The sequence below is a fragment of the Athene cunicularia genome (genome assembly GCF_003259725.1).
Source record: "Athene cunicularia isolate RWA chromosome 8 unlocalized genomic scaffold, athCun1 chr8_part1, whole genome shotgun sequence".
In the NCBI taxonomy this organism is placed as follows: Eukaryota; Metazoa; Chordata; class Aves; order Strigiformes; family Strigidae; genus Athene; species Athene cunicularia.
Window position 1 is genome coordinate 7,044,351 of NW_020799109.1, and position 21,342 is coordinate 7,065,692.

General features: G+C 41.0%; 1 protein-coding gene across 1 annotated transcript in view; it reads left to right on the plus strand.

The window, feature by feature from the left end:
- RAB3B (RAB3B, member RAS oncogene family) overlaps positions 1–21,342 on the plus strand; it is a 56,849-nt gene that overhangs the window by 22,187 nt on the left and 13,320 nt on the right. The gene's annotated exons all lie outside the window — the stretch shown is intronic.

A 21,342-nucleotide genomic window follows, 5' to 3' on the forward strand; every position in this document is an offset into this window, starting at 1 on the left:
GTTTTTTTTTTTTTTTTTTTTTTTTTCCTTTTTTAAACTATAGTGTACATGTCCAAGAAGCCTTGTGGTATTGATGTCTTCTTTTAATATATTTTTTGTGAAGGAAGGTGAGAATAAATCCAGACTATCATATTTACTAACTACTCTGGGGCTGTTGTTAAGAGATAGGAGAAACAGGAGATTTTTCACTTCTAATTTGTCTACTTATTTTATGGATATAAAAAAAAAATGATAAAGATTTAATTGCCCTCATGCCACAGGTGAATCGTGTGTTGTCCTAAAATTTGTCTGCTCAATAAAGTATTTGTTCAAAAAAGTCTCTCAAAGGGGGATGCTGAGTGACTTTTTCAGTCATGACTCATTGTATCTTCATTTTAAAAATGAAAATATTCTCAAGACATGTTAATTTTAAGAGCTCATCTATTAAATTCTTGATTAATAACAGCAAGAGTGCTAATTTGACAGTGTGTCAAGGCTTGAGGGATTTGTATAACTGGTGTTCTCTTTTCAGAAAAGAGGGGTAGTTTGTTTTGTTTTTTTTTTTTTATTACCAGAGGTGAACTCGCACAGACCCAGGTTTGGAACTGGAGACCACCATTGGAGAGAGTGGAAGCGCTGCAGTAGGCAGTCTGCCGGTGAGGTGCATTCAGGAATGCATCTCCCCATCTGCATGATCTTCCCTTCATCATCCTGTACAGAGCACGTGTAGTGTCTCTATCTACGGGGGAAGGGACAGGGGTGTGCAGGAGTGAAATCTGGACCAGCATGAGCATCATGCTACCTTCTGCTCTTCAGAAATGAGGGTTTCTCAAGTTTTGCACTTCTGCACAGCACTGATTGCACTTTGAATTTAGACTTGCAATTTGGAACTGTTTCCAGCAGAGTCTTCTGACTCTAGAGGAGCTTTCTCCCAGAGTCGGATACGTGTGTTCTGTGTAGGGAAGTGTTCTCTGTTGAGATGCTTGATACATTGGTTCGTTGCTTTGGCGGTCTCAAAGTATCACTCAACACTTACAGGTTGCTGCAAAATCTTGCACGTTTAACATCGCTTTTATGACTGACCTCTTAATTTACTATGAGTAATGAATGGAACAGAAAATTATGTTTCTTTGTTTTATTAAGTAATGAAAGAGAAAACTGCGCTTCTTTTACCACACAACCCTTGCCAAAAATAGCACCTGACGATATTTTATCTAGCTCTTTTTCTTTACTATTATTTTGCTATATTAATTGCAGTCTTTTTTCCCCTTTGGATTTCTTTCCATCTTTGTGCTCTGAAGCTTCAAACACCAAATTTTGTGAGTCATATAAATGTTCTGAGACATCAAATTAAGTAGAAACTGGAGAATGAGTTCTCAAAAGGTTGTGAATGCTGCTGACGTCAATCTCAGATTGAAAAAAGAAAGAAGATATAGCTGGCGGATCCTGTGAGCAAGATTGTAAGGGCACTTATGCTAATTCTGTTGTTGGAGCAGAAATTGTGTTTTTATAAATGAAGGCAATAGTCCCAACTGAAGATTTAACAAGCATTCATCTTAGTAACTAGATGGTCTTGAGCTTTCATACTTTACACTGAAATTTGCCTTCAGCAGATTCAAACAAAATTGCTTGGAAGTGACTAAAATGAATGGCAGCATGCTTTCTGCTTTTTCAACTTGTAATATAATTCAGTTTTCCAGCTCTACTTTTGCAGAATTCCTCCTTCATAGTAGCATTGCAAAGTATGTTTTTTTAAGGAACAGAAGACTATGAACCTATTTAGAGATTTTTCTTGATTGTGTGTGGGAGAGAACTGAATTTTGAAAGTAGCAAGGAGTCATGAAAGTCAACATTTCTTAAGAATTATTTTGATAACATGAAATGTTTACCGTTTGGAAAGTTTTTGAAGTTAAATGCATGCAGATTGTGTACCCCTATTGATTTGATGGTGCTATTGAAACTTCCTATAAGTGTATTGAGAAGAGTGAAACCAATGACTAAAGGAAAGGGACGTTTTCCTTGTGGTGGCCACAAGGAAGTCATTTGCTGTTAGCTTATCAGTGCAGAATGCTTTTATGTGTATGCATATTTTGGCTTTCACAAATATGGCAGTTCAGAGTTGTCAGAGAACTGATGTGTACTTGTTGACTGCTTTATCCCACCTCCATTCAGACAGCTCACTGGAAGCCTGCATCTAATTGTTAATTTATAGTGCTGCAGTGATCATTCTGAGTCTAGATGTGTTTTGACTGAACGTATGTTTCCCTGGTGAAATAGGAGTTGAAGATGTTCAGCCCTCTGTAAAATCAAACTCTGTTTTGGAGAGCATCTTACAGCAGCAGATACAATAGTGTCAAGTTCAGAGAGACCAAAGTGAATTGAAGTGAACCCAGAGGTATTGAAGGAGCAAGGTAATGTGATTGCTGGTTAACTAGATCAGGACAGCAAAGTGAACGCTTCCATCCGGTTATCTGTATTGCTGTGCTTGGCTGCTTTTCCCGTGCTTTGAAGAAGACCTTGTGATAGATTTCTATGGGAAGTAAGTTTACAGATTGGTGGTATAGCATGTGCCTGTGAAACATTGCAGTCAAGGCCAGTATGAAAATAAACAAGAAATACTGCTTCAAATTTAGAGATTAGATACAGGCTGGATTTACCTGCAGGTAGCCAGCAGGAGCTCAATAGAAAAGTAATGAAGAGAGGCTGTCTAGATGGCTACTCAGTGCAAAATGTGCTTTTGCTTTGAAGCTGAGAACAGTATAGGGGTAGATGTTCTGGCTCTTGAAGCCGGTTCACAGTGCTCTGAGAATGGAAATACCAAAGAAGAGCAGCCCCAGGAGCTGGCACTGCTGCCAGCTGCAGGGGACACCAGAGTGAGCCTGTCCCAGGGCTCAGACTCCAGCTGAGCTGGAGCTCCTTCTGGGAGACCAAAGCCCATCAATTTACAGTCCTCCTTCTACCATAGCTCCTTGGTTACCATTGAAAGGGAGAGGCGGGCAGTGATGATAGATCATTTGACTGAAGATTTATCAACCAGAGACATATGAGGTAATTTGCCTGGTGTATGTGATGACAATGAATTTCCAAGGCTTCTGACAAGAATGATCAGAGAGCATCTTGTAGTCACAGTATACAGTTTTACCAGTGAGGGAGGGACCTGTGGGGTGAGGTATTTTAAATTACACCTATAGGATTAAGTAAAAGTTTTCAATTGAGATCATCATGTAATAAAAAGAATTTGTGGAATTTTCCTGATTCTGCCCATTTGGGCCATACAGGGAAAGGAGGAGGAGAAGGAGAGGTTTCAATGTTTCAGTTATACATGAAACAATATTGAAAAGGAGGTCCACCACAAGCTGATTTGTTGGTGACTGGCTTCTAAATCAGCAAGATGTTTCCCCTGTTGGTAAACTTTTACATAATTGTACTTCACTGCAATTTTGTATCTGTTCCAGAAACATCCATTTCTGATCGCTGTTTTGATCAGAAGCTTGTACTGTTCAGTACCAGATGCTGAAACACTTCAACTGCTGATCTGAGATGGCATGGTAATTTCTCTACCCCATGGTGATTTCTCTACCCCGTGGTGAATGAGCACAGAGGCAGAGAAGCATTTCTGTTTCCTGAAGCTGCCTGTTTCTGGTTAACTATCATAAAAATGAATATCTGTTGAACTGGTGCTTATCAGAATTCCTAAACAACTCTTCTGCCTCTGGCAGTGACACTCGATTATATTTCTCATTCCTAAGCCTCTTAGAGGTTTAGCATTTATGAATCTTTTATAATACTGTTTGCTTGACACATTTAGTTAGGCATATGGTGGTGATTGGTTGAAAGAAAAAAAAAAAGTCATCTCATCGAGTACAAATTGAGGCTTCTAGCAAGGAGAGTAAGCAAAGGTTTCCTGCTGTTTGAAATCAAGTTAGAACAGGGCTGTTAAAATAACTGAAATGGATTTAATATAAAAATGGGCTGTATGTCCACTTCCAGCCAACTTTAGACATTCCACTACAGCTGGTTTTGTTAGCAGTTGCAGTCGAGAGGCTGAGAACTGAGTGAGCTATAGGGTGGCTTGGCTCTCACCTCGTCCCTCAGGATGCACGAGCACACTGATGGTGTGTAATCTTGCATTTGATACTGATTCTGCAGCTAAACTGTGGGATAAAAAACAAACAGATCTGTGAGGGGCTGTCTGCTCAGTGACTTCTGGGAACACAAAGTAGACGGTCTAGTAGGTAGGAGGCAACTATGGTGCTGATTGGGGTGGGTGTTCCTGCAGCCCCAAGGCTGTGAGGGCTCACTGCCAACCCTCCTGGCCAGATGCGCCTCCAACAGTGGCTGGAGGAGGTGCTGCTCGGCCAGTCTGAGTTACCTTTCTGCAGTGGCTTTATGATAAAGGGTCCTAAACATTCTTGTAATACAAATGATGTTAAGAATTAGTTGGTATTGTAAGCAGGTGCATTCCAGCTCGGCGTACCTTGAAAGTTTGACAGCAGACAGATGTTTAACTAAGTAAGTGATGATTCTAAATACCATCATATAAATCTTGCAAATGCTACTGAAGCTGAGACTCCAGATACGCCTTGTGAATTGTGATTTCTCAGCAGTCCTGTTTGAGCAAAGAGTAAACTCTTGTCTTTAACCATTGATTGGACCCAACAGAGACAGCATGTATTGTGACGCGTCACTGATTATCAGTTTCAGCAAGTCAGTTAATTGATCCTTTGGAGCTACACAAGGCTGGCTGTAAACAGTTATACAAAGTTTTTCTTAGTATTTTAATGGAAGTTGACCCAATGTTGCTGTTAAATGTAGCTGCAGAAAGAAGCTTTCTACAGCAGCAGAGTCGTTCTTTGGTATACATTTCAGCCAGCATATGGTATACATTTTAACTGAACACATGGAGAATTACTTTGATTTAAGTTGATTGATTTTGATTACTGACATGAGGGTATGCTAATGAGAAACAATCCAGCATGTCTAAAAGACTTGATTCAATTTCTAGCACAGATGATACATAATTGTATGACATGCATGAAAAGTACAGGAAAAATGTGTTGGACTACTTTGAAATTTTTCTCAGTGGTTACTCCTTGATGAACAGGAGGAGACACATTATTCTGATTGCAGCTTGACAACACAATCTTCTGTCAATACAAATTAAGGCATTGAATATATCTAGCTAGGATAGATGTATTTCTTTGCCTCAGGAAATTGGTAATATTGGTAGCTGTAAAAACCAAACCAACCAAAAAAAAAAACCAACGCTGCTAACCTGGCAGTAGTGTGGAGTGTGGTGGCTCACAGCTTTTCACCCCCATGCTGAGGTGTGTGAAAACCTCTAGCTGCTGGATAGTAGCAGCCTTCAGCTGCCATACTTTGTGGTGGAAGAGGGTAACCCAGTGCTGTTTTTCAGCAAAACTTCTGCCTGTATGTCAGGAGGTTGCACTACAAGGGCGAAGTGCCAAAATAACTTCTTGTGTTTAAAAAGTTTCAGAAGGAGGTTGTTCAAATGCAATACTGAACTATACATAATGGTACATGAGGTCTTCGCACCCAGCTCAGACCAGTGTTTTTGAAATTGGTCCTTTAGTTTTTAATTTACTGGAGCCTGTTCTCTTTGGATGTTTGTGTACATGTTACTTAGGGAGAAAAAGCGGAAGATCATAGTGAGGAATTTTAAGAGAAAGCAGGTTGTTGGATGCAAGATCTCAAACCTGAGGCTAAAAACTTGTGAGCATTCAGTTATAGGTAAGAAGGCTTCCTGTTGTATTGTGTGGGTATAAATCAGCCAAGGTACGAAGTGCTATTCTTTGTAAAGTAACTAAAAGTGTTAACTGCTTCCTTGATGTAGCTATTCCTCCTGTGATCCCAAAAAGGCACATCAACTTATCCCTGTTATGATCCTGCAGATGTTTAATCAACATGCTCCACTCGAAATATCCAATTTAGAACAACCAGCTCCACTGTTCTTACCTGTATGAATATGATATTGAAATAAAAATCTTTCTGAATAGCCAGTAAATGAAGTTGTGTCATAGCAAGTCAGCTGCTCTCCTTATGGGAGATTTGGCTGATGTCTAGGCCCTACAGGTTTTCCAACCAGCTAAGAATATCCACTTTGTCAAGGAGGAAAAAACCTTATTTATATAAGAACATTGAGTGACAATCCACCATATAGTCATTGATAGCAACTGATCTGAGTGACTTATGCAAATAATTACTATAGACACAGCTGCTGCAGGAAGAGAAGAAAGAGTGGGATGTTTTACAGCTATCTCTGTGCCATGTTTTTGATACAGCACTTGAGTAATCACACTGTCTGTGCTACCAAGGTGAGCCATACAAATAATATTATTTAAGTAGACAGAGACTCCTGTATTGAGCCTGAGCAGGAGGAGGGGTTCTTTTCTTCCCCCCCCTGAAGTCCCCAGTGGGGTCAAGCTCTGTGCTTGGGCAGGAAACTATCCCCCGTGGAGAAGAAACTCACAGGTAAGGGAAGCTGTGAAGTGCCCACAGATGGCAGAGCTGAAATTGCTTTCTCTCAGGGTGGCTCCAAGGCAAGCACAGTGCTTGTTGCACTGTTGTCAGCACAGCTGGCAGTAGTGCCAGTGAGGTTGCTTTGGGGACTCTGGAGCTGAAAAAACTCTGGAGTTGATAAAAGAACTTCAGAGGTTTTTTTCTTTAGGCAATGTGATGCATTGAGAGGAGGAGATGGCACTCCTGTGAAGGAGAAAGTCCCACTGACGTAGGAAGGGTTGCACTGTAGCTAAGTGTGGTCTCCTTGGGCACAGAACAACTCAACCTGACTATTCTGCCTTTGCCGTATGTTTTTCAGGAGTGATTTCTGTGACATGAGCACGGCTGCTAGGATCGGAAAGAGGTTTGCTGATATTTAATCTGCCCCTGTCAAACAGCAGGGTGACATCCCCTCCTGGATGTAGAAGATGACAGCCTTGATATGTCCGTGAGGCAGTTTGGATATGATGTTTGGGAAGTATAGCTTGTCAGTTAACACCTGTAGTCATTCCAATGGGTAAGCAGACAGGCAGTAATAGCAAATGAAGTAGACTCTTAATGCAAACCTATGAAACCTAATGTTTCTTCAGGGCCAAAACAGTCTGTATTTCAATATAAATGAGTAGCTACCTCCAGACTAGTGTGTGTTTCTTTCTTTTTTTTTTTTTTTAAATATATATCAACTCTTTATTCCTTGAAACTCAATTCCTGTTTTACTTTAGGAGGTACACAAAGTACTCCTGGACGTGGCTTTGTCATATCTATGTTTATAGATGTCTGTGTCTCAAACAAAACAAATTCAGGTCTCCTCTGCAAGGACAGTTTGGAATACAAGTAGATCTGGAAGTGGCCAGAAGTACAATGGAGGAAGGAAGATGATTGTATAGTTGGGAGGAAAACACTTGCTTAGTAAAAGGTCAGTGAAGAGAAGGGTCATTGCAAAGATTCAGCAGGACTCCTAAAAGGTCCTGGTGATGTGCCCTTGTCTCTCTTGCTTTAATACCATATGACATGCTTTCTCTTCTCATTTTCCGAGCTGTCCGTCTGAAGTGACATTGAGCATGCTTTGTAATTGGCAGGTTTTTGTCGCTGCTGAGCAAGTGAATAAACTGTAGATCAGCTGCTAATCTCAGCTGAGATAAATCAAACCCAGAGAACTCCAGCTTCTACAGCAGCATCCCCGAGAGCAAAATCTGGTTCAGATGCTTTGTCTGAAGTTACCTCGGAAAACTGCATCCAGAAATTATTTCATTTTCAAATTGTGGAAACTCTAATGAATTCTGAATAACAAGCTGGTGACTCCTGTGAACAAAGAAATTCTGAAAAATCCTGTGCTGGTTATTGCAGCTTCCCACAGAAAAGGAAAAATTAGTTTACAGTGGAGAAAGTAGAGCTCCATGTTGCCTTTAAAATATTCTATTTTGTGTTGAAAAACACAAAGCTGGAAGGAACAATGGTACCATGGTAACTTGTGATCTTTTTAATCTTTCTTACAAGATTGTAAAACTGTTTACCATGGCAATATGAAGTTAATATAGCACATTCTTTCTGAATTTCTTGTTTTCCCTTTTATTATAACGGTGTGTTTGAAAACTCTCTGATGCTGCATACTGCTGTTGAAGATTTGTGATACCTTCAGTGACACAAAGATGCTAATTACGAGCATTTTTATTACTGCGCCTAGTTGATATTTTCCTTCACTTGTTCATTTTCTGTTTTAACAATCCTATTAACACCTGAGAATTCTGACCTAAGCATAGTTTAATTGAGACACAATATGAAGTCTGTAATTGAGTTTCTGTTTTTATTAGATAATTTCATTAGTTGTATTTCCATCATTTGCTCCTGAAATCTGAGAAATGGCTTTTCAGTAACCATGTGGATGTAGAGGTGGTGACAATTTTGCTTCTCCAGAATGTGGTTATAATTCTCAGCGCAGGCTGTGTGCTAATCTGCATTACCATACTATGAAATTGTTCAGCATTCAGACTGTCACAAGCTGACAGAATGGAACATCTCCAAGAGGATACTGCTGCATGCTACAACCATATGTCACAGGGAATCAAATCCTGACCTGAGTTTCTTGGATGGAAACAGAGCATGAACAAAATGCATCTTTGATTTTGAATGTCTTAAGCTTTACTAGCTTTCTTCACAACTCTGTGGGTGCTGAGTGTTTGCCCAAACCTCTGGAAGTGACAGAAGAAACTCTACACAAAGATTTAAAAACCAACCAACTAAAACTCCCAACAACCAAAAAAAAAAAACCAAAACCCACCAGCAGAAGCAGAGGTCTGTGATTACCAAATAAAATAACTGATCAAAGAGTTTTCCTCCTTCATTGAAAATTTAAATAGTGAAATGGTCACAAGTCCTAGACCCAGTGAGATCAACAGCAGTTCTTTCATCTTATTGACTATGACAGGGATAATATCACTTTATCATTTTTAGTTTCTAACGTTCCTTGGGAACTGCAGCAGCAGAGAGTCACCCAAGCTTGTAGGAGAGACTGCTTGATCTTTGGCACAGCTGAAGAAGCCTGTCCCCTGCCCAAAGCTTGTTTTGCCTTTGCTGAAACAAGCCTTGTCATGTCCTAGGATGATTGTTGTTACTTGGCTCATCCAAACAAAGCTCACCTTACCAATGTTTTTTAATAAGCCAGCCCTCCCATCATCTTTTTTGCCATTCATTTGGCTCATTTCAGTTTGTCCTGTTTTCCTTCACCATGATGTGTCACAAGGTGTCTCCTTCCCGGTAGTATAGTTTCTACAGCAGGTCCCATTCCCTCTGGAGAAGTCCCAGTGTATTTCTAGTATCATCCCTCCTGTTTTCTTTCATGGGCACAGAGGTGAATCTCTGTGTTTTCCAGATGCACCTTTTAATCCCTGCTGGTTTTCTTCTTTCCACACATAAATGCAGCCTCTTCCATTTTCGAAGTGGCAGAGCAATGGATATAGCCCTGAAGCAAATGTGAATGAGAGGTGCTTCCAGCAGCTCTCATCAATGAGCTGTTTTGAAAGATGGGGCATATGTGGAGGTCGTTTATGTTTACATCTCATTTGACAAGACAGACTGCAACTAGTCTGTTCATTAATTAAAAGGAAGTAAACATATACCAGAATGTTGCCTGTTCTTATCTAAGGGATTTTATATAACATTTACTGTCTGTTGATATAACTGTGCTAATAAATGCAGGGCTGATTTAATATGATATCATTAGTGATATGGAAGGACACTGAGATTAGAACAGAGTGTATATTCTTTATCATCTAATACTTATTGTCTGACTGTTTGACTCCAGAAAAAATACATACTGTGAATAAAACTTTACAGCATATTTATTTATGCCTCCCTTGATAAGGAGAACTAGGATCTAGAAAATTTTTAGTCACTAAGCATCAAGAAGGGCTGACACAAAGCACTGCTCAGCTATGGCAAAGACTCTTTGTTGAGGATTAGATTTTAGGTTTCCCATCTCTCAGCTGCAGGTGATGGCAGGAAACAACCTGTGATGCTACCACATGGTTTGTCAAAAAGGCCTGGCTAAGGGTGTCTGAGATTCATGGGACCTCCCAGTTTGTAGGACAGGATGCACTTGCCTTCATACGTGTGCTTTGTCATTGTGCAGTGAGTGCTGGTAGGACTGGGATGAAGTCTTCTGCTTTTCCTTCAGGCTTCAAATGAAGAACTATCAAAAGAAGACATCTAAGCAAAGAGATCTGGCTATTATTGTGGCTTTTATAATTTTTCAAGTAACTCAGAAGATGAAAACTTTTGGTCAAGGGAAATTCCTTTCCCTTTGGTACACTGGATGGAAAAAGAAGACCTGGGTGACATGTGAGGAGAGAAGCTGGTTGTTCTCCTTTCAGTTCTGTTTATTACTTTTATTAATGCTTTAATTGGAGATACATTTTGTTCTCTGGACTCCGTTCTTCTGAGATTGGTGATTGTGGTATGAGTATACCAGTGAAGGGGAAACTGTTTCCTGTAAGACCAGATATCATTCTGTTCTGCACGAAGGCCAGATACTGTCACAGCCTGGATCTTGGTGTAAAGCGTTAGAGTAAGGTCCAACAAGAGCCAACACCAGAGCTTCCCCTGCTGCTCTAAAGCTTCCAGAATTGGGCTGAGTTATAATTCTTTGGCATCGGAGTAAGGCAAAATAGTGGTGGGCAGAAAGTGCAGTTTAATTAAATGTGGTTTCATAATGTTTTAAAGCAGTTATGCTGTTGCTGAAGTCTGTCCCCTTAGTGTTAAAATGTCTTTAGCTCACTGACAGATCACTTTTTCCTTATGCTTTGCTCCAAAGTTTGGTTTTGCATTCTTTTGGTCAAGGGGAGTGATTTGGACTGGAGTGGGACCAAGAAGAAGTCCTAAGAGCCTTCTTTTTTCTCTGTCATAGTAAATAACTTGTACTTCTGAAAACATCAACTTGTTGCACCTTCTTCAGACAAATTGCACAGCTACACATGAAAGCAGAGCTCAATCTGCCCAGAGGTTAGTTCTTGCTAAGGAAGCTGGCTTCATTTGATAAATATTTCAGTATGTGTTTTCCCCAATATAACAAGACAAATTCATTCCTGAGCTGGCAAGTGTTTCTAGTATTGCGATGGTAATGGAGTGTAGAATTGCCCTTTGCTGAACTGAGCCGGTGGTCCGGAGAGTCTGTTGTGAATTTTCTGCTGGCAAACAGTCTGGGTGATTTAGGCAGCAGCATAATGCTTATGCATGAACTTGTGCTTGTATTGTGCCTGACACTATGATTGCTTCAATTACAGAAGACCTTCACTTGCTTGGGGTGATGCTGTGCAGTTTCCCTATTTTATGAAGCTATATTAATGTAGAATTGATAGAATGTAATGAAGAATGATGTCTCCGTATTTTTGTTGATTTGTAAAGCGTCACACACATTTAGTGTTCCGCACAAATACGATCTCATGCTGTTCCTGTTGCACACAGGATTTTCATTCGCTTTAAATAAGACAGTCTGGAGTTGTCATTAACAGCTTTCTTTACAGCCTTCTTTCCTTGGGCTGAGGTCTGTGCTTTGAGAAACAGATTACATGCTGTATTCTTTTCCTCTTATCTAGAAACGTAGTTTCATGGGAGAGAAGTCATGACCTTTGCGTGTGCAGGATTCTTCACTGAGGTCACTGGATGCAGGCAGAACCTTACAATTCTTCAGGGCTTATTTGATATCAAAAGTTCAGTCGTCAAATGGCGTCTCCCAAATCTGGGCTGAACTGAGTGATCCTGGTGGGCACAGGCAGCAGGCTGTGCTTGAGAGCCTGCCAGGTCCCACTGGTGTGGATCGATGGGGACAGATGAACCTGAAGGCGTGCAGCAACATAACCGCTCTCCATCAGAAGAGCAGGGAGGTGCTCTGTGTAGTACACTGGCAGACCCTGTAGCAGTCTGATCTGCCCCTGATAAAAGGAATTCTGTAGGAGCCTTCAGTAGAAACTCGCTCAAGTCCTGTAAAAAGTGTGAACAGCTCTGTAGCAAACCTTCCCTATAGCCAACACGTTTCCTGCTAGGATGGTGATCCTTTGACCCTTACCACTTGTGTACATGTGCACATATTAGCATGTGCACATATTAGCAGCAGGTTGGGTTTGAAATGGTCTGTTGCTTTTGTGCCTCACATTGCTTAATAAATGATTAGAAATATGATAGAGTTCACCACCAGTATTTTCCTTGTCAATAATAATTCTTTATATTGGTTGATTTCAACTGAATGAGATTCACACTGGTGTGAGCATCTATTAATGCTCGTTTTCCAGCTGATTATACTCAAAGGCAATGTAAGGTGGGCTCAGCAGCATCTGTCCAACCTCAGTTTGGGCCAGGATTTCTCACTGAAATCCCAATCATCTGAAGTGCTGTCATGGTATTCTCATTAGTATCAGAGTTGTGGACCTGCTGTGATTGACCCAGCTGTAGTCTGCTTGCTAAATCTGTTTCAAATGTATTCTGGCTTCTTGGGGTCTTTTTCAATGATCCAGGCTTTCAAAGATATTTTTCTTCTTCTTTTTTTTTTTTTTTCCTTTGTATAGGGCTTCTTTTCCTCTGTTTGCTGGGTTCCTTGGCAAAACCATCTGTCCTTGAAAAAAGGACTAGAGGAATGGATTTTGGCTTGTTTTGCTCCTAAAATGAGCTTAGGTGCAGTATCTTTAATTTAGAAGAAATACAAAGTGATTCTTCCCAAGAAGAGTGGCTAAAAGGCAGTTTTCTAAACAGCTGATGAAGGAAGTAATTGGGACATCTCAAGTAGGTAGTGATGGCAGGGAAAATCTGATTGTGGCCCCATTTAATCTTAGAGCAGGGAGAAGCAGTTCTTGATAGGTAGGGACTTGCTGGGCAAGGACTTGAACTGTGTTAGAAGTTTGTTTGAATGTCACATGAATTAGTCGTATGTCCATGCTTTTTTATGATGCCAATGACACGTTTTCTTCAACTGGGAAATCTGATTGTGGTTTTCCTCTTATTTTTCTAAAAAGGTAAATATGAAGGTGTGTTTTTTATCAGTGACATCTGAGTGGCTCAGGCACTTAGTGTGCCCACTGGCCAAAGGCTAGGAAGCAGTACGTGGCCTAGACAGAGCAAGGAGGTGTTGTGGTGAAGTAATTACTACACAGTAAAAATGCCAAACAGCAGAACATCTCACATATATGTCAAGAAGTATTTGCTCATGGCCCTCTTTCTGAATGGAAAGGAGGAGACGGCATCACCACAGAAGTGGGTGAACTTAAAATAGTGTGCAAAAGGGCCGCTCACCAAGAAACCCACAGGCACTGTAACCACACCATAGCCCCAAAGGGACCTCACAGCTGCTGCCTGAACTGCCTCAGGAGTGCAGTAGAGCCATCTGCAGCTGCTGCACAATCCAAAGTCTAGTTTAACATCTGGACTGTGTGGTTATGATAGAAAATATTACAGTAAATGGTAGCAGATTATTTTCTTTGTCTTGTGCTATCACTGAGCATCAGTGGTTGTGGTTGACAAAAGAACTTCAATTCTAAGCCTCTATTTTAAGATGCTTATGACTACTCCAAAATAGCTGTCCTTTAGATGAAAGTATTCCTTTCTATTCTCAGCAGAGATGTGGGTTTACTTGGAAATTTTAAATTCCATTTAATTGGTTTCTTTACATTTTTGTGAATTTAAACAAAAAAACCCTTCAAGTAACCAATGAAGAACTGTATCAGATTTACTGCATTGCTTTTCAAGGTATGTGCACGTTTCTATCAAACATAAACTTATGAAATAGAAGAATCTTTGCTATTGCTAATTCCAGCATTTGGAAAATGTATTTCAAACTCTACTGAAGTGAGATAAATATATTTTTATTTTTCTTTTTATTTATCTTCTGATTTATGAGCTTTGGATTGTTCTTGGGTTTTGTTCTCTTTAAGTTTTCATTCTACCATCTCGAGTGCTAGAACCATGTCTTTATATTTTTGTTTAAAGCTTAGCTGAATTCAGCAGTGAGGGTTTTTTTTCCCTAATCTGGGAGATAATAAATTGGAAATTACCTGATCAACTTCTACCAAATCTTGAAAAATTACACGTTAGAGTTTTAAAGACCTTAAAAGATTTTTTTTTTTTAAAAATTGGTGATATAAATAATGTTTGGTTATTTTCTTTTTGTCTTGCTGCTGCCCTTTAGGTTCTTGCCTCATGATTGTAATTTGATTTGGTATTTTAATCTCTAGAAATATCATAAACACCTTGCCAGAAATTGACACCTTGACATAATATCTCTAGGGGTTCTTATGAAGTATGAGGCCTAGATGTAGCCCTAATCCACTACTAAATAAACTGAAATATTCCCTCGATAAGAACGAGCCCTTAAGAGTGATGCTCGTAAAGGAGTACTCATTTTTCTTACAATCAGGGGTACTTAACAGGTCTTTCAGGCACAAAGTCATTGAGCTTCATAGACACCTTTGGACATAAATATTTGCTTTGGAAGTGAGTTGACTGAAGGTCTTGCCAAGAGTCGTGCAGCCCTGCTCAGGGCCGGGTACCACAGCGATGCTCTGGCCGGCTCTGGCCAGCCTTGCGCAGAGCCTGCTCCACACAGACCTGAGCAGCCCCTCTCGCTGCCTGGCTCTCTTGCTGGTTACCATGACATTTGATCACCTAGAAATAGGCTCCAGGAAGTCTGGGTCTTGTTCTGCTGCTCTCGGAGCGAGATTTGCTGTTTTGCTTGCGTGGGTTTGCGGGGGAGGGAGGCCGATAGCACTGTAATGCTAATTCCCTTCACCTGTCCTTGTTCCTTTCCACATCAAAGGACTAGGCTGCTGAATTTAGAGAGATTTGTACCGCAGATTATTTAACTTCCTTCTCACAGATTTTGCATTTGTTCTTTTGGCAGCTGATTCACGGTGTATTGAGATTTTCCTTTCTGCTGTACATCTCTGTGGGTTAGCAGACTGTTGTTATGACCCACACAGTGGTAGCTGGACCGTAGCATCCATCCACTGCACTGCCAGCTCACTTTGGATGGCCACGCTTGCTCCTTCACAGCAGTGTAGTGCTGCTTCTGAAGTACTCTGGCTGTGATTAATTTACCTGCTTCTCAACAACCCTAGCTAATTAATAATGCTTATAGTGGCTAACTGCTCAGACATCTGTGCATTGTACAGCTCTTCTTACAGCAGTTGACTAATAGAATTAAAGGATATATGTGGGACAACTAAAAAGATCTAGTAAAGCTGGCAAAATATTCTTTATGTAACAATGCATTCAGTGCCTAAAATGCTTCTTATTTAAGGACCGCAGTCTCTTAAAATTTTTAATTTTTTTTTTTTTTTTTTTATTGTAGCGGTGATGGTTTTATCACTTGCCCACAGTGGATGGGCTTTCAAATGTATCATACCTCTTGAATTTTGTTTGCTGTTTATTTGCAGCTAGAGAAGTGGAAGTTGGAAATAGACATGTGGTGTGGATGCTACATAATTTTATTACTGCCATTTCTTTATTTTTCTATCAACTGCTTCAAGAATAATCAAAAAATATCAGGCTGATCTTCATATTAATTCTAGGTCACAAAAAATAAGACTTTTTAGTTCTATAAGGTTTAAGAAATGTGCACAATGAATTTAATATTTATGTGTACCTCTTCATGTGATTTCTCTTTTGCAGCCGCTTCTTTTAAATACTCTAACAGAGAAATTCAACCTACAAAAAGATGAGAAGAGCAGACAATATTCATAGGCAAGCAGCCCTATTTCAGTCCTCCTTACTGTTTGACAGATCAGGAAGGGCAACTGCTGCTTAATCTTTACTACAATCTTGAGGCACATAGGGAAATGGAAATAATTTCTTTTAACATTTTAGTAGATCATGAGCAGTAGTGTTAATCACAGTACCTTGGCCTGATTCCAGTTTGGAAATTACATTCTGCTGAGCGAATGCACCCCATTGCATTTTCAGTGATTCACTTGTCTTACATGGTGTGGAGTTGCTGAGCAAAGTTAAAGAGCTGGGGCTTCTCAACCGCCAGAAATGCTTTAATGGTGGATGAGGTCAACCTACACTGACCTTCCCTCCTTGTCCGTCAGCTTAGTTTTCAGAAGTACTTTAAAAAGAAAAGTAAGCGCAGTGCCTCACCTGAAGGGACACTCAGCCACTGAGTTATGAGGGACTGCTTCAAAAGTGTGTGTGTGTGTGTGCGCCAGGGAAGACTGAGGCTTCCAATGATGAACCAGATACTGGTGAGCTCTTGAAGGCTGTGCATGTATTAGAAGTCTCTTTTCATAAAATTTCCATCTCCCTGGTGGGAGCAGTTAATGTAGGGATGCTACAGAAAACAGGGTGGTAAAAACTGCTGTACAGGGTAAGCTGTATAGAAGCTTCTGCAACTGGTGGTACTGAAATTATCCGAGGTTTCTGGTTTTACTACCTCTAAAGAGTTGAAGTGAACATAGCCATAGTGGGAAATGTTTAAAAAACACTTTGCAAGGATAGAACCTTTTATCAAAAAAAGACAGGATATTTTGTGGTGGTTGGGGTTTTTTTACAACAGATGTGTTTTGCTGCATATTGCTAATACTGCTCAAGTGAAACTGGCTTTTAAGGTACCTAAATGTGTCTGAGTAGGTCTTGGTGACTCTTGGGCAATGGGAACACTCAATAACAAGAGAGGAAAAAAAACATACTTAATACGATCTGTTGAACTGGAGCATTTTAATCAGAGCTGAGCTCTGAAAGAACCAGGTGTTATTTTGCTCCTGGCAGCAATTGAAACTTCACAGGCTTTTCATGACATCACGTCTTTTCCATGTCTTAACCAGTGACTCATCTTGCTTGCCTGTTTGTTCCTATTTCTAGCTGCCAGCAGGAACAGTAAGCTCAATGTTAGCATTCTCTTATTAATGACACACACTAATCTGCCCAAGGTCGCTCTCTTCACTCACCTTTTTGTGGTTCTTGGTGGGTTATTTTTTTCCCCTTCCTCTTTCTCAAAACTTTTGTTTAGCTGATTCTTGGTGGCTTCCATTCAAAAGCCTAGTTTTGCAAAGGAAGTGTGTGTGTGTTAATGCAACATCCAGAAGCTTTGACTGCAGAACTGCAGCCCTTCTGCACCTAGCCATGGGCAAATGCACAGCTAAGGTGGTCTCAGCCCCAGAGAGTGTGCAGTCTGATAATGCATGTCCTGACATCAGAGTAATGGGATGGGAACATACCAGCCAGACATCAGGCATCAATAATACTGACCAAACCGGCTAGAACTGCCAGAAGTCATGAGAAATTTAACACTTTGCATTGCAGCGGTTCAGAAAGGTGAGGAAATGCTGCTTTGAGCAGCTAGCTAGGGCCAGCGAGGGAGGCGGAACTGGGCAGCAGCGGAGAAGGATGCGTGAACCCTTTGAGAGACCTGCCTGGAGGTGGGATGAGAGCGGGGTGGGACAGAGGTTATGGATGGCAGAATGGCACTCTCGCTGTTCCCAGTAGACACACCAGCGTGGCTCCACGCGAGCATGAGTGTCTCCTCATCCATGCAGAAGGGGAAGTAAACAGGTCTTGGATGTAAAGGAGTCGAGTATTACTGAGCCCCAGACTGGCCTGTAGCAGGACAAACAGCGCTCTGCCTTCGGGGGGTGCCTTTATTTCTTGCTTATTCAGGTTATCTGTCCTGCAGAGAACAGGAGCTGAGGTGGCCAGTCTTGCTGAGAACTGAGCTGTGTTTGCAGGGAGTCAGATGTTCCCTGACACTTCGATGTCTAATAACTCGCTGCCCCTATAACCACAGGGCTGTGAAGTCAATTATCCTGTCTCCAAGGCTGACCAAACTCTGAACAAGGTGCAAAAAGCTATAGAGTAGGCGTCATGGAGTGACACTGAACAGCAGGGGAGAAGAGGTCTCTCCTTCGCCACAGCTGATGAAGCCCCAAAACTGTAGTTGGGGCTGGTTATTGGAGTTGATGTAGCCTCTCTTCTGACTCTGAGCAGCCCAAGCAAGGACGATGCTTCTTGTAATTGTTGTCAACCAGCTGGACAAGTGACTCTTATTCCTACGTATTATTCTTTAAAAAAACAAAACAAAATCAAACCATAATCCTTTAAAAAAAAAAAATCGAAAGGTTTATTTCTTTAGAGGCTGTTTGTCACACATGCTGCTAGAACAGTCATGGTGCTGAGGGGATTAAATCCAGTACAGATGAGAAGTTTCACTGACATTTTATTTGGAACAAAGAACTTGTGGCTGAAAATCTTCACTATAAGAATGATGGTTCAGAACCAGGGATTCTGATTTTTCAGACCTGTAGCAAAGAGCATCTTTTGTGATTTAAAAACTCAGATATGTTTCCTAAGTACCTTGCTGTTTTGCTGAGTAAATTTAAGAAAAGCTGTTTGCGCTCCTATCATGAATGTTTATGTGATGGATCTTGTGTGTAGAGGGCATCTGCGCATAATGCAAATGCATTTAAGTCTCTTTCTCCTCTGATAAACACTGAATTTTGATTGCTCATTAATGCAAAACCTTCAAATTTTTGTTTCAAGCTACCAATTAATGGTCTTGTGGGGTTTTTTAATTGTTTGTATCAAGGACAGGCGAATATGTAAGCTACAAAAAAGCCAGAGTTGTTAGCACATTAGTGTAAATATACTTCACAGAGGCCCTTCTGTGCTTGGTTACAACCAAGCTTTCTGATTCCTCATCAGGGACAGCCAAACAGGCTTCTGGATGCTGAAGGCTCAGGCTATTCTTCTTAGGCAGTTGGCTAGACTGTTAATTAGAGCTACACCAGGTTTCTGCTGATCCCTGCCTGTACCTCATCTACTTGTCTTCTAATGAGTTTGTGGTCTACCTGGAAATCTTGCAAACAACTTGGGGTGGGGAGGGAGGAGGGAAAGCAATCTTTGTCAATTATTTTCTCCTTCATTAGATAAACATCTTGCACATACAAACCTGAAATGCCTAATTACCTAAGGTTTGTGGTGTTTTAAACTGATGTAAGGGCAGCTACTGTAAATGCTGAAGAAACTGAGCTCAGATTTTGCAGTTTGATTAATTTTATTAATGCTGAACTATCTGAAGGAGGAGGGGGGCTTTCACTGAAGCTAGCGGAAAACGTGGCATGAGTCAAGAAAATTAAGCCAGTTTATAGCTGTGTAAAAAGTGAACATAACCTGAGGAAAAAAAAAAAATCACTTCAAGGTGATATTATAAAGGTTCAAATAGATTTGGAGAAATGCAACTAAACACCTTTAAGGGGAGATGACATGCTCTGTACCTGTACAGTAAAACAGAGTGAGGAATCGATCAGTGACTCACATAGAGATGAATCACATCTCTGCATCTCACCACATGGCTACCAGGGCAAGGTTATGAATAAACTTTACATACCACGAAATATAGCATGCCTTTCCCCCACACACACTCGCTTTGATAACCTGAGAAGGCAGACACCTAAGTATGTACTAATGAATATGCGAATTCCCTTCCTGAGGAGGTAAGTGTGCACCAGAGAACAGGTTATGACTAAGCAAATGCATGTAGCCCTTTGGGGTTCTGTACCTCCTGCAGCCTCTGGTTAAGGTATAAATAGGGGCCCACCCCCCCACACTGGGGGTTTGCAGGCAGAATGATGAAATCATCAAACCAGAATTAGTAAATTTCATAGGTTTTTGGACAATAGCACGGTTTACCTTTAACACAGATAAACTCTGTGGGCTGAGTCCAGTTCCTCACTGAGCCGAGGCACTGAGAAGGTACCAGGGCAGGTTTTGGAAGCTTCCCTGGGGGCTGCTTCCAAGGACAGCCTGGGTGTACATCCTCAGAGCGAACTCCTTGCTCTGAGCCATTGTCAAATTTAATTTCTTTCAAAATTATTCTGTGTGTCTTGCAGTTGCTTACTGCCTGGTCACAGTTTCATGCTCTAAGCCAAAATGAGCGCTAGTTAAACACAGAGCAGAAAATAGAAGATGAGATTTGGGAGATAGTCGAACCTGGGGATGCAGGTGTAAAACAGTAACTCTGTGAGCCTGTGAACTAAAGAAGCCCAACCTGTGGATTTGTTTCCTTTTGTTGGTTGCAGGATCTGAGAAGTTACTATTACTGATTTAGGTCTTTCTCCTAATGAGGCATGAAAAAAGTCTCTCTCCTGTGGATCCTTTGGTGCTGAAAAAAAAGATAAACATTGCATTTAAGCTTTTTTTCCCCAGCTAAGGTATACTTAAGGTCTCTCTTTTACCTGGCTAACTATTTTCGTGACGTTCTAAAGAACATACCTTTGAGAGCATTTCCCCTCAGTCAAATTTGATCAAAAGTCAGTAGTTACAATGAGCATATACATGTGCGTGTGTGGAGAGTGATGATATAATAAGCCTTGTGTCCTTAGGGAATCAGGCTAAAATAAAGCAACTATCATGTCTCTCTGAATAAACAGAACAATAGTGTTGCTGCTGAGACCTTCCCCACTTGAAGAAGTACAGTTAGGCGCAGCTGGTTTAGCTGTTCAGCAGCTAAGTGAGGATGTGGTGTCAGTGAATACGAGAATGTTCTGTGATGGATTTACCAACAGCAGGAGGAGAAATGGTCACTCAGGTGTTGTCCACCTCATTCTGGTACTTCTTGTCAAGAGCAGGAGGACTATTTCTCAGGCAGTGTGCAATGCCTCACCGTGATCAGCCAATGGACTACCCTGTCGTGAAATGAATGCACAAGTTTCAAGGAAAACAATCCCTTTTTCCAGAGGATTGGTGGAGAAACAGCAAGATTCCTGCTGTATAATCTCTCCACTGGGACATTCACAGTGTGTTACAGCTGTGGATAGTCTCATGGCAGTGCAATAGGCAAAGCCTTTTAAGCAAGCTGCAGGGAGCATATTTACAAGTGCTTTCCTCCTACAGAGAGCCTCTGTGATATTCTGGTGCAGAACAACAGGCGATCATTGATGTTTTCCCCTTTCATAGACTGGCTAGCATGTGTTCTGGAAGGGCCAACGCTGTCTTGCATGCAGCAAAAACAAAGCTGCATGTATGGGAATGATGGACAGGAGGATTTTAAAGAAGAGTAGTTTCCCACCCCACTGCACCTTGTGTGTTTTCTGGGATTGTGGTGATGTGCTGTGTCTGATCACAGACTGGCTCTGTGCTCCTGTAAGAGTGCTTTACACTAATTTATTTTACTCTTCCAACTACCTATATGATTGATAAGTCCTTTAGGGTCTTTTTCTCTAGAGAAGAGAAACTTAAATCACATTTTAAACCGGTGGCAGTTAATGCTTTCTTAAGTGTGGGTTTTGGGGGACTAAAGGACCATTCATTTCAGAACTGCTACCCGTAACAGTAACTAGCAGACAACACCCTATGCAGAACATGCGCTTTGAA